The sequence below is a fragment of the Mustela putorius genome, unplaced genomic scaffold (genome assembly GCF_011764305.1).
Source record: "Mustela putorius furo isolate JIRA1106 unplaced genomic scaffold, ASM1176430v1.1 tig00000450_pilon_pilon_pilon, whole genome shotgun sequence".
Taxonomy (NCBI): domain Eukaryota; kingdom Metazoa; phylum Chordata; class Mammalia; order Carnivora; family Mustelidae; genus Mustela; species Mustela putorius.
Genome location: NW_025421385.1, coordinates 2,391,731 through 2,405,222, shown reverse-complemented (window position 1 = coordinate 2,405,222; position 13,492 = coordinate 2,391,731). Strand labels below are relative to the sequence as shown.

The window sequence follows — 13,492 nt, the reverse complement described above, 5'->3', positions numbered from 1 at the left end:
TCGGAAGGAACCTCGAAATTACATGCTGAAGGTTCTTCAGACTCAGCGGCCATGCTGCTGCAGCTGTCACCAGGCTGGGCTGCCCCCCCCCAAACCACGGCAGGACCCTCCAATGCCCCGGGAGTGGCGCAGGCCAGGAACAAGAAGTCCCACACAGCGGATTCCCCGGTGGCCCAGCAGATCAACGCGGGCAGCAGCTTTCTGGGGGCAGCTCTGGCCTTTGCCTGCCTCAAGGGAACTTGCGGAAATACCTGCTCCCGAGCAACCCAAGACCCTAAGATCCTTCCTGGTCCCTCCACGCCATTCGAGAAGGTGCTGGAGTCAAAACTGGGGCTGGAACTTGTCCTCAGGGGAGCTCAATGGACAAACTTTGAACTACCACGACCTTCCCATGACCTTGGAAATAAGCTGGTGGCAAGCAGGGTCAGTCACACAAACATCTGTTCCCTCAGCCGCTGTGCACAAGACACACGTGTCAGCAACACGCCTGTATCCCTACCTCACAGCCCCGACACTGGACTGAGAAAGATGCCCAAAGGCTCCCCTTTGGCGAGTACTAGAAGTTTCCACGTCCCTCCCAGAACTCCCTCCGCTCCCCCAGCCCGCTGCCTCCCTTCGCATGACTCATCTGCTCCCTGCCTCGCCCCCTACGTGGGAGGGTGAAGCACGTGCCCCCACCAAAGGCCTTTCCTGGCACTTACACGGGGACCGCAGCGTCATTAGCTCAAGTACAAGTTGGACAGATGTCCCCAGTGAAGCACTAATGAAGCAGGAAGAAAAACAAGTCAAATGGGCTAACGATATGACAGACACAAAGTGCCATTTCCCTCAGTCAGCTCGATGAATTAAAAACCAAAATTAAAATTATGTAGGATCACTCAGTAAGTCTTTCATTTAAACACAGGCTGACGAAACTAATTGCACCAGAAATCTCTCCCAGCTGCTCCCGGCGGCCTCTGCTCCGTCCCGGGAGGACTGGGGGTGACGACACAGGGGACGCTCTGTCCTCGGGGTGCTGCCCCCTCTGCTCCACGGCATCTGTAGGACAGATCACAAGAGCTTCAGGGGTGACAGCTTTCTTTTTCTTTTCTACCCTGGAAAACAACTACTTGATTCCAAATTTTGTTTTCTTCTTTCCTAAGCAGGGATTGGACCATAAACATGGATTCTTTTTTGCTTATTCATCTGACAGAGAGAGATCACAAGTAGGCAGAGAGGCAGGCAGAGAGAGAGACGGAGGAAGCAGGCTCCCTGCCGATCAGAGAGTCCAATGCGGGGCTCGATCCCAGGACCCTGAGATCATGACCTGAGCCGAAGGCAGAGGCTTTAACCCACTGAGCCACCCAGAAGCCCCCATAAACATGGATTTTATTAAAGTTCCACTCTGTGCAGGGGCAGTAACCCTTCAGGCATGAGGAGGGGTATGCTCAGAGCTGCTGGCCCCAGAGGTGGTCCAGGCAGGGGGTCCTCACACTCCAGCCCCAGGCCCATTGCCCACCGGCTCCAGCACTAACCACGTGACCAGGGACCGTACATCCTGGACCCCAGCCCTTTAGTGGGAAGATGTCTTACTGGGAGAACCAAAAGAATCAATGGAAATAAGGAATATTTACAAATTAATTAGCTAAGCGTAAGGCATGAACAGTTCCCACTAAGCAAACGGAAGACTTTCGAGTCTGCTTTCTCTTCCTTACAGCGCTTACGGTGGGCAGTTGTTCCATAAACTGCATGGGAACATCATGTCATTCTCTATAAATGAATGAAGACTCCTATATAATCAGTGCTATTACTTTGACCTAATCTCTTCCAGTGCATTCCTACGAGTCTACCTGCATCTCACTCTCTTTCTGAGGGCGTGCGTGTGGGTGACAGAGAGACAGAGAGCAGGAGGGACAGCGGAAGGGAGAGAGAGGAGGAGGGGGCAGGGAGAGAGAGAGAGAGTTAGAGATTATTGAAAAAATATTTTAATGCCCTCCTGACACGCCACTCACACAGCAGGAATGTCCTTATATCCTTATTGGGGGTTCAGAGGCCGACAGGATAAACACAATTCCTACCTCATGAGCATAAATTCTATTTGGAGAAACATAAACATAAACAAAAACCATTTCCACAATTAACGGTTTCCTCACAAAAAGGGTAAGTACCACAAAAATAACCCGAGTGCCATGAGAGGAACGGAACACCAGCGAGCCGAGACTTCACGGTACTCAGTGTTTTTAAGCCTCACGTGTTCAGTTAACCTTGCAGAATGGGCGTCTCTGCGAACTTCTGATGGTTGCGTAATCTCCTGTCTATGTAGGGTCATGCGCTCTGGCCATTCCCCCATTGCTAGATTTTTTAAGTAAAAAAATCATACAGCAAAGAGTGTTCTTGGACATAAGTCACTAATTAACGTCTTATTAATTCCATAGAAACAAAATACCAAGTTAAAAGTCACAAAAACTTTGAGGTTAATATACATATGTTAAGTTGTTTTCCAAAAACTTGGATCAGTTCACACTCCCCCAGCAAGTTTAAAGCACCTACTAGTACTGACTGTTACACTTAAAAAATTGCCAACTTGCATGGTCAAAAGTTGTTTCCTCAATCAATTTGCATTCATTCAAGTACTGTTTAAAAATATTTGGTGGCTGTTTATATTATTTTTCTATTTTTTAAAAGATTTTATTTATTTATTTATGTGACAGACAGAGATCACAAGCAGGCAGAGAGGCAGGCAGAGAGAGAGGAGGAAGCAGGCTCCCTGCTGAGCAGAGAGCCCGATGCGGGGCTTGATCCCAGGACCCTGCGATCATGACCTGAGCCGAAGGCAGAGGCTTTAACCCACTGAGCGACCCAGGCGCCCTTATTTTTCTATTTTGTAAATACATGAATGTCCTTTGCCAATTCTTTTCTATTAGAGAGTTATATGTTCCTTATTGTTTTTGAAGAGTTCTTTACCTATTAAGGAATTAACCCCTGATCAAAGTTTATGTATATATATTTCTCAGTCTATTGTCTTATCATTTTATTTACAAATTTTGACATAGAAACAGTTTTCAATATTTTAGTAAGTCAGATCAGATGATGTATTTTTGTGAGATTTTTCTTTCTTGTCATGTCTATTTAGAAAGTGCTTACCCATTCTGAGATCAATTAAACATTCAATCATAGTTTCTTTCCTTACTTTATGATTCAGTTACCTTTATTTAACATTTCTCTCTGGAGCTTGTTTTGAAGCACAATATAAAGAGAGGGTCTTCTTTACCTATACTCAATTTTCCAACGTGGTTTATTGAATCGTGCACTTGTCCCCCAACTTTGATGATTCTGTTAGAGCACACCAAGTCTTGAAGAGCAAGTTCAGCCTGTTGTTCTCCTGCTTAGTAATTCAATAAAACAAATTTCTCAATAGCCCTTATGGGAACCCTTGCTTCATTCCTGAATTAATAGGGCTGCGTCAAGTGAGTGAAGACAGGCTTTCTTTACCATCTCACGAATAGCTCTTTATTCTCAACTATTTAACATCTTAAAATCAGAAAGGGTCTTCGATTTTGTCCAATTACACTTTCCTCTTCCACGATCATCATAGGTGTAGAATTCCCTGCCCTGTTCGGGTTTGATTCTCTGGCCCTCCTCTTCCTGGGGTATTGCTTTTCCAAGAATTGGCTGTAATCGGGAGGTGACAGCTTATTCGCTAAGACAATTTAGCTCTCGGTTGGCAGGCAAGGGACACATATGTAGGGACGGCAAGAGACGGTGGGCACAGGAGGCCTGGGGACTCACCAGACCCCAAATCACCCACGTGTCACCCACGTGTTCGGGGACGTAAGAACCGCTCCCTCTGCGGGCCCGACCCCCACGCAGCGGCCACACTTTCCGGTCTCGAAGGACTCAGCGGACGCGGATCACTTATTTATCCACCCCCGTCAGGGCCAGCGGCGGGAGGTAGGACTAGGAAAAGAGATGGGAAATGAACTACGTGAGAGCAGACGGATTCGGTGATGTGAGCACCACCGTGGGGAAGCGTCTCACCTGGAACCAGCCCGTCCCAACGGACAACCATCTGCGCCTTCCCGGCTCACTGTACTCGTGTACATGTGGAGCCAGACTTAAAAATAAGCTTAGCACAGTGACATAATTTAGCGCGTAGGAACAGAATCAGACGCTGTGTTCGGGGGCCTGTAAATCCGCTTGAGCGGAACGTATCTGGACTCTGTGATTGAGCTCACTACTGTAGTGTTTCATCACAGCTCACGAACCCCAGCTAACAGGAGGGGCTTACTCATGCCTAACTTTCAAACTCATGCATTAAAGCCCCAATTCCCAGGACTTCAGAATGTAACTGTGTTTGGAGACAGGGCCTTCAAAAAGGGAATTAAGTTAAAATGAGGGGTTGGGGTGGGCCCTGATGCAGTCTGATGGTGTCTTTACAAGAAGGGCGTGTTTGGACACAGAGAGACACAGGGGTGCGTGTGCGCAGAGGAACGCCGGGAGGCCGGGAGACGGCTGTCTGCAGCTGACAAGAGAGACGTCAGGAGACCCCGAACCTGCCCACACCCTGACCTTGGACTCCCGGCCTCCAGGCCTCGGAGATGACAAACCCCGTCTTACCCGCAGCCCGGGGTGCGGAGTCATGGCAGCCCAAGCAGATGGAAAGGACAACAGCAACCCGAGCTGAGGTGTCCCTCCTGCTCCGTCCCCGGGGATCTGAGCTGAGACAAGCACCCACGCACAACCCTCCTGCTCCCTACTCTGGACGGGGGGCTAAGGGCAGCTCTGCCCCCATATGGCACCAGCAGGCACCAGGCGAAAAGACGGCTCCGGGAGGGAGGAGGAAGCGGGATCTGGTGCTGCGGCGGCGGCTCACCTCGCCCCCCGGAACCCGAACATCACACCCGGGAGCACGAACATGGCGTTTCCCTTCTGAGGTGGCTTTGTCACCGCGGCCGACGGGCTCACCGGGGAGGCACCGAAGAACCTGTTGGGGGGCATTCAAGGGGTCTTCCCGTCTTTGGATGCTTGGTGTTGCCTGTACTCGAAAGGAGTATCTTATTTTCTGCAATGTGCCCATCAGATGGCCAGAATAATTATTCCCCCATCCCTCAAAGAACCTGGAACAGCGCCTTGAGGAGAAGCAGGTGCTGGAGGGTCTCCCCACTCCCCGAAGGGCCTGGAGGGGAGGGGGAGGGAGGGAGAGGGAGGGGGAGGGAGGGGGAGGGAGGGCCCTGCGGACAGCGCGCAGGGAGCAGGGCCGTGGCACCAGCACCTGCAGACAGGTGTGGGCACCGGGCTCGTTCACTGCCGAACGGACGGATCCAGTGTCAGGGAAACCGCCAAGCTCTGACACCGAGGCCCGAGTTTAAGCTCTGCATGGGTGTCTATTAGCCGAGGAATTCTGCATAAACTAATTAGAATCGCGAAGTCTCAGCTCCATTCCCTTTAAATCAGCATCCCCTCTACCGCAGGCTTTCTGGAAAGTTCAGTAGCAGCTGAAAAGGCTTTGTGGGGGCACCCGTTGTGGCTCAGTTGGCTCAGCGTCTGACTCTGGGTGTGGGCTCCGGTCGTGACCTCGTGCGCCACGGGAAGGAGCCCCCGTCAGGCTCCGCGTTCCGCGGGGCATCAGCCTGAGAATCTCTCCCTCCCTCGGCCCCTCCCCCAGTCACGTGCCCTCTCTTTCTCTTAAATAAATAAATGAACCTTTTAAAAAATGCTTTGTAAACTTTAAGTTTATGGAGAGAATTTGTTAGAACCTTAATAACTTCTGTGTCTAGTTTCATACCGCAAACAATACTAGCCGTTCCTCAGCCGCACTCTCACCCTTGATCTGATCTGTCTTCCCTTGTTCGGTTCAGCTTCCCAGACCACAGTACACATGACCGTGAGGTCTCAGTCTTTGTCTCCATCGGCCTTCACTGTGAGTAAACCCTGTCAGCAGAGACAGCATCATCCCTCTTCTTAAAAAGCCCAGGGTACCCACAGCTGGACCAGGGCTCCAAACAAATGGGAAAAAAAAACCCACAGTGTACGAGACACAAGCAGTCGTGTCACGGCCCATGTTTGGACATTCACTCAGGAACAAAATGTTCTCAGAACCACTCACCAAAACATGCACTGAGGACGGAAAGATATTTTAAGGGCTGTGTCAAAAAGATGAAGTTGAGCCTGTCCTTGAGGTGTACATGCAAACACACACACTCACTTGTTTTATTTTGTGTTTTGTTTCCTTTTTTAAGAATGGGAATTGCAAAGCTATAAGGAAAGAACCATGAGCAGTAATAACAGTAATAAACAAATTAAAGTGGGCTGCATGAAATGGCTAAAATTTTGGCCATTTTTCCATTAAAAGTTACAAGTTTATTCACTGTACATTATATCCCACAGAACCAGAGAGAGGTCCACTGATGGTGGTGCAGAGGTTATTCTCACGGGAGACAGACCAGACCACGAAAGGGAAGAGTTACAGCCTCTCAGACTGAGCTGCGACGGGCAGACTTGCCCTCTCCTCAGCTCAGGCAACCCTGTGACCCTCCGAGAAGGAGATGCAGCTCTGCAGGGAGGTCGCTGAACCTTAGGGAAAAACCATCCGGCACAGGGCGCCGTCAGAGATGAGAAAGATGCCAGGTGGCCACGTCGGAGCTACCCTCGCCTGGGTCGTCACCCGCCCGGCTCACCGCTCCCACCAAGGACGCCCCACCGGCCCTGACCCAGCCTGCATCTCTGAGCACCTGCCCCATCGCAGGGAACCCCCACAACTACCTGCTGAATCCTTCTGGAACCCACCACCACCTGTGTCCCACAGTCCCTTCCCGAAGGCTGCCTCCACCCCTCTCCCGGGCACAGCCTCACCAGCCTGTATCGGGTCCTGCCCCTCTCCTCTCCACACCTGTCCAGGATGAGCCACCCTCGATCTCTTGACGGCTCTACCATTCACGGAGCCCTTCCAAACCCAGATTCTCTCTTCCTGTCCAGATTCCTGTATCTCCACACTGTACACTCTGGAGAACCTGGCTTCTCCAAGGTCCTTGAAGCCACCATGTTTCCACAGGCCTAGAGCCCCATGTGGGGTAGGCTGGGAACAACACGTCCCGTTTGAAGGCCACGATCCTGCTGGTCGGCAGGTGCCTCATTCGCCTCCTTTCGTGGTCACCACCGCCAACTTGCTTCTCAGTGGGCTGTGCGGACGCTGTTAGGGAGCAGTCATAAGGCAGACGTGTCCTTGTCTCCTCCTCGCTGTGCTCCCTCTACACCCGACAGGGCTGGAGGAGGCACAAGAGGTCATGGGAGTGACTGCCACACGCCTCTGGAGGGCAGCAAGATCTCTGAGCTCCGGGCCGGACTGGGTGCTCCTGTGGTCACAGTGTGCAAGGGGACCCCCGGGTTCATCCCGGCACCGCCCCACCCCCAGACGGCACACAGCGGGTTAGCTGGGCTCGAAGTGTGAAGTTAGGGCAAAAGGGCCCCTCCTGGGGCCGCCCTCTTGAGGAAGCGATGGCCACAAGTCTGGGCAACCAGCCTCAGTATTTTATTTAAGGCTGTAGCCTGGTTCCTTCTGGCTCAAGGGTTCATATCCACAATTAGTGGCTACAGTTTCCGGGAGACCTTTCCAAGGCCTGCCGACGTCCAGAGCGTGCCTGTGCCCTCTTCTCAATATCCCCACTATCCGCATACAAAATGCAGTAGAGTCAATCTTTCGGTTTTCCTATGTCAAAAGCAGGCACATGGACTAGAAACTATCATAAATAAATACAAGTTATGACCTGTTACCCGCGCCCAGTCTCGGTTCAGCCACAACTGCATGATCTGGTCAAGCTCTGTGCTTTCCTGAACATTCACTTCCTCTTCTGGACAGCTGGGGTCATTCCTACCTCACCAGCCTGTCCCATGTTACCCCAAATGCAGCTGTAGAATTCCACATCCAGCAGACCATGAACAGACCTCCTCCTCCAAGGAAGGCATACCAATGGGCGACAGACCAATGACAAGATGCCCAACATCAGCCGGCATCAGGGGACTGCAAATCAAAACCACAATGAGATACACCTCCCGCCCGTCAGAACAGCTAAAATCAACACCACCGAGAAACAACAGGTGTTGGAGAGGATGCGGAGAAAGGGGAGCCCCTTGCACTATCGGTGGGACTGCAAACGGGTGCGGCCCCTCCAGAACAGTACAGAGAATCCACAACAGGTTAAAAATAGAATCGCCCTACAATCTAGTTACTCTACAACTGGGTATTTGCCCCCAAAATACAAAAACACTAAGTGAAAGGGAGACATGCACCCCTATGTTTACAGCAGTGTTACCTACAGCAGCCGAGATACGGAAGCAGCCCAAGTGTCCATCAACTGACCAACGGACAAAGACGATATGGTGTGGGCACGACGGACCATTACCCAGCCACAAAGAAGAGAGAAATCTGGCCATTTGCAATGACGGGGATGGAGCTAGACTGCATTATCCTGAATCCTCTCTATTGTATAATAATAATAATAATAATAATAATAATATAATAATAATAATTAGTGACAATTCTAAAAATAGTCAGAGAAAGACAAATACATATGATTTCACTCGTTTGTGGAGTTTAAGAAAGAAAACAGATGAGCAAAGGAAAAGAGAGAGAAACAAACCAAGAGGCAGACTCTGAGTCTAGGGGACGCAGTGCTGGGGACGAGAGGCCTGGGTGGGGGGTGGGGGAGCAGGTGATGGGGTGAGGGGGGCACCTGGGACGCACGGAAGTGAGGAGTCCCCGTCTCGCACACCTGACACTGACAGGACACTGTGCCACCTGTACTGGAATTAAAATTAAACAAAATTAATATAGAAAGAAAAGAATAATGGCTCTATTTTAATCCTGGGTTTAATAAGCCTAAGCAAGAGAGCAAGATACCTCATACATTACTATTATTAATGTAACATTAACAATCTTTACATTGCTCCTAAATGGTCCTTCGGTTTCTCAGATTCTGATCCATTCCACGCCCTCTGGACTCACTCCTCCCTAACACTACGATGGCTTCTTGCTCCTTAAGCTGAACACGCCGCTCACCCCACCTCTGTCCTGTCCCTGGGCCGTGGACTTACATGTGTTGTCCTCCGTGGCATGTGTGGGTGTTGATTCACCTGGCACTCTGCTTCTGTTTTTGCTACCACCTCCTCCACACAAACCTTGTGTGCAGGTAGAAGGAACAAATGTTACCCTCACCAAGGGTCCGTCTCCGTGCCTCAGGGCCTTTGTCCATGCTACCACGTCTGCCCTTTCCCTGCAGCCCCCCACACAAGGTCAGCCCTGGTGCCCCAGCCCAGCCAGAGTCTCCCAGGGGGACTCCTGCACCTGTCCCCTACCCGCGTGAAGTACCTGGCCTGTCGTTTAGGACGGCATTGGACATGAAGCCGCCACAGTCTGCACATGGGACAGCACGCCCGTGGAGCCTGCTTGCTCCAGTCACGTTCCACAGAGTCTGGAATCTGTCCGACTGCCGGCTGCCTGACCCCCAGCACAGGAGGGATAAACGTGAAGAATGTGGTAGAAGCATGTATCACCAAATTCAGTATACCCGTTGGTACTTGAAATAGATACATATTTTTTTCCAGTACGGAGATGAGTACTAGATCATCAGGAACACGGGGAGTGTGGAAATGACCAGAATGCTGAAAACAGTCATTTGTTTATGGGACTTTCAAGGAAGGAAAACCACTACACGTCTTAAACTGTACCCATTTATGTTCTGCCCAGAAGGACCAGCACTAAATCAGACCAGGATGCCATCTCCCGGCTGTTGAGACAGCTGTCCAAACAGGACAAAATCTGCAGGGCACAGTTTGCCAAGAAATGGCCCCTGAGATGCCAGCCCAGGCGAGGGAGAGCCCCCGGAGCTGGCCGTCAGGCACTCACGCTGCGGATGGATTTGCGGAGCGCGCTCAGTTATGTACTAGGAAGAACAGCCCTAGATTTCGTTAAGAACGCAAAGGGTTAACTTATTCAAAACTCTTTACAACCACTGCTAAGCTTTTTACTGTGTGTGAACCTTTTCTTTTTCTTTTCTTTTTTAAAAAAGATTTAATTTATTTATTAGACATAGAGAAACAGTGAGAGAGGGAACATAGCATGGGGAGTGGGAGAGGGAGAAGCAGACTCCCCGCCGAGCAGAGAGCCCAATGTGGGGCTCGATCCCAGGACCCTGGGATCATGAGGCTTAACTGACTGAGCCACCCAGGCGCCCCGAGCTTTTTCTTTTTTCTTACGCCCATTACTACCAAACCCAAAGTACGCTCAGATTGCAGCAGTTTTTGGACCAAACTTCCTGCAAAAAGTTCAGAAGCTCAGTCTCACCATCCTTTCTGTGCAGACCCCACGAGGTTGCCCCCACTTGTGCAGAGAATCATTCAAGGCACACAGGAAAGAGCCCAGGTACAGAAACCAAGCACAGACACAAATGACTTTAAGCATCGTGTTTCCATTGGAAACATGCCAGAGCAGACACAATCCTCCTTTAAGACAAAGTCAGTGGCTAAGATCACCAGGCCAGCTGCAGCGGATCCTTAACCAAAACCTGAGGTGAAGGGAAAGTCCTTCCCACAGAATGTGTTCCAAATCCTGCTTGGGGAAGAGCTGGGTGTTCTACCCCCAAGTCCCCAGGAGGGAAGCCGAGCGAGGAAGGGAGAAGCGGTGGCCGTTGGGGCAGGACCATGTAGGCAGAGAGCCGATGGCCGTGCTCAGCTCGCGCTGCCCTGCCGGCCTGGCGAGAGAGGCAGATAAGAACCTCACGGCCCCGTCCGGAGAGTCTGCCTTACGTCACGATAATGAGCCCAATCGCACGTTTATAACTAAGCCAAAGTGGAAACCATCAAGAGGGCTCGCCAGCTACTTCCTCTCCCACGCGCCTGTGATCGGAAAAGAACAGGGATTAGTGGTCCCAAAATAGAAAAGTTATCGAAAGGCAATTTTCTTCCAGCAGATTGATCCAGAAGTGACGGAAGCACAAAGCTGAACCCTCACCAGCAGTCTGCGTCTGAGACTCGAGCCCTGCTTCGTCAGGCCCGCCTGGGTCGGTCGCTCACGACCCTAAGAGCTCAGACTACTCTCCCGTGTGTCGGAGAGTGGAGACGTCACCGAGCGCCTTCCCCGAAGAACGCAGGCCGAGGGAGCACTCTCTAAGAGCTGTTGACGGCTTCCGAGCCCACCCACCTTCCTGGTAACGTCAACAATGTTCCACTCAGTTAAGTGGTCTGGCCGGTCAGGTATCTGAATCGTGACTGTTGTGTGTTCTGTAGAAATGCTAGAAAGGACTATTTTCAAATGCTGGTACATTTTGTTTTTGTTGATAAAACGGAAGGATAATTTCCCCACAGAAGATACACAATGACTAGCAAGCATGTGGGAAGGTGCTCACGTCACTCATCATCAGGGACGTGCAAATGCAAGTTACAAAAGACACCACCTCATACCCGTTAGGACGTCTGTAATGAAGGAAAAAAACCACATCAAACCGCAAGTGTAGGTGAGGACGTGCAGAAACAGATGCTCCTGTGCTGTTTGGGGGAATGGGATGTGCTGGCTGCTGTGGAAAGAACGGCTTTACTCAAAAAATTCACCATAGAAGTACCATATGACCCGGCAATCCTGCTTCTGGATACACAGCCCCCCAGAACGGAAGCAGAGTCCCAAAGAGCTGCTGGCCCACCCATGTGAGCGATGAATGGTGCAACAAAATGCGGTTTGTGAACACAAGAGACCATGCTCAGCCTTAACAAAGAAGGGAATTCTGACACCTGCTATGATACGGATGGACCCTGAGGACTTTGTCCTTGGTGACATAAACCAATCACAAAAGGACAAATATTGTATGATGCCGCTTATATGAGGTTCCCAGAGCTGTCAGATTCGTGGAGACAGAAAGTAGAAGGGTCGGTGACAGGGGCTGGGGCACAGGGAAGTACAGACGGGTGGTGGGGACTGTTGTACAACAATATGAATGACCTTAATGCCACGGCACTGTCCTCCTAAAAATGGTGAAGATGGCTAATTTTTTAAGTAGGCTACACACCCGGTGTGGGGCTTGAACTCAGAAACCCTCAGATCAAGAGTCGCAGCTCTGACTGAGTCCACCAGCCCACCCCAGGTGGGGGTGGGGGTTAACTTTCATGTTATGTGTATTTTGCTACAATTAAAACTTCTTCTAATGTCAGGATAAAAAAAAATACTATGAACGTTTACTCTATAAAAATAGTTCATTTTCCTGCTTTTTAAAGACAGGTGGAACCATACCTTGAATTTATATTATACGCACAGTGAAACATTTTGATGGTATGTGCATTTTTATGAAATTTTAATCCTTCGGACACCACAGATCAGACACAAAAGGCCAGATACCATGTTCATTGGGCAAAAAAGTGTGTCACAGGCACATGCTGCTCTTTACAGACGGAGCTTTCAGAATCCCCACATCCGTGGGCCACTTGGACAGGCAAAAAGTGCTCATTGCACATTCTCTGCTGTCCTAAAAATGCAGAACCACACGCCAAAGAATGTAGCCAGAATGCAGAGTGCATAGCACAGGCTCCTGAGGGAGATGGCGCCTTTCACAGCCCTGATTAGGTATTTCAAATGAGAGAGTTCGAAAGATGTCGGTGAAGAGACCCAGAGGACTTGGTACGAATAATCTACACTCTTCCAAGCTGGCCCAAGTTTCAACCCAAAGTGAGTGTCTACAAGACTCTGAACCCCCAGGGCCCTGAAGAAACGAATGACAGGTTGGTCTCTGGCCCTTGGAGCGCTGTGACAAAGAGGTCCCAGATGTACAGGTGAGAAATCCTGCACTGGGACATGGTAGGAGCCCATGGGATACCTGGGGAGGAGCCACCACCTGCTGAATGGGATCTCCCTGATGGAAGCAGGCAGTGCGCAGGAGAGCGGGGCCACTTGGAGAGGCAGAAGCCAGATGCCTGGAATGTCTGAGTGAGAAAGACCAGGGCCAGTGGCCACGTGGCCTGGGACTGAGTCTGGTGAACAGTCACATCGATGCACTGAGAAGCAAGTGCCCACTGGTCAAGCCTTCAAGTGAGACCACAGCCCCAGCTCACAGGGGAAGCAACATTGCAAGAGACCCTGGGCCGTGGGCGCCCAGCCACGCAGACCCACAGCCACGGCACCACAGTAAATGCTCACTTTTTATGCTGATGTGTTTAGGATAATCTCCCATGCATGCAAGGGTAGCTAATTCGGGGGTGAAAAGCTGAAACTCGAGATAAAGTCACTCTCCAACTTTAAGACAATGAGTTTCTAATGTTCATCTCTCCTTAAACATAAACATATGCTTTAAGACCTCAATTGCCCGAGTAAAGTGTGCCCCTGTATACTAATTTGGAGTGCGACCCTCACGCCAAGAGGATTTTATTCACAAATAAAATTTGTATGATGCCACACAAATATCACACAAATAGTGAATTTTATTCACAATTTTCTTTGTTGTATTTGAGATGTGACAAATCACAGTTCCTACAGATG

General features: G+C 50.4%; 1 protein-coding gene and 1 long non-coding RNA gene across 7 annotated transcripts in view; both read right to left on the bottom strand.

The window, feature by feature from the left end:
* Positions 1-13,492, bottom strand: part of RPS6KA2 (ribosomal protein S6 kinase A2) — a 294,983-nt gene that overhangs the window by 169,400 nt on the left and 112,091 nt on the right. The window lies entirely within an intron of this gene.
* Positions 10,502-12,163, bottom strand: LOC106003507. Its single transcript, XR_001176033.2, has 2 exons — positions 10,985-12,163; positions 10,502-10,869 (listed from the first exon to the last, which is right to left on the bottom strand). It is a non-coding gene; the product is annotated as an uncharacterized LOC106003507 (long non-coding RNA).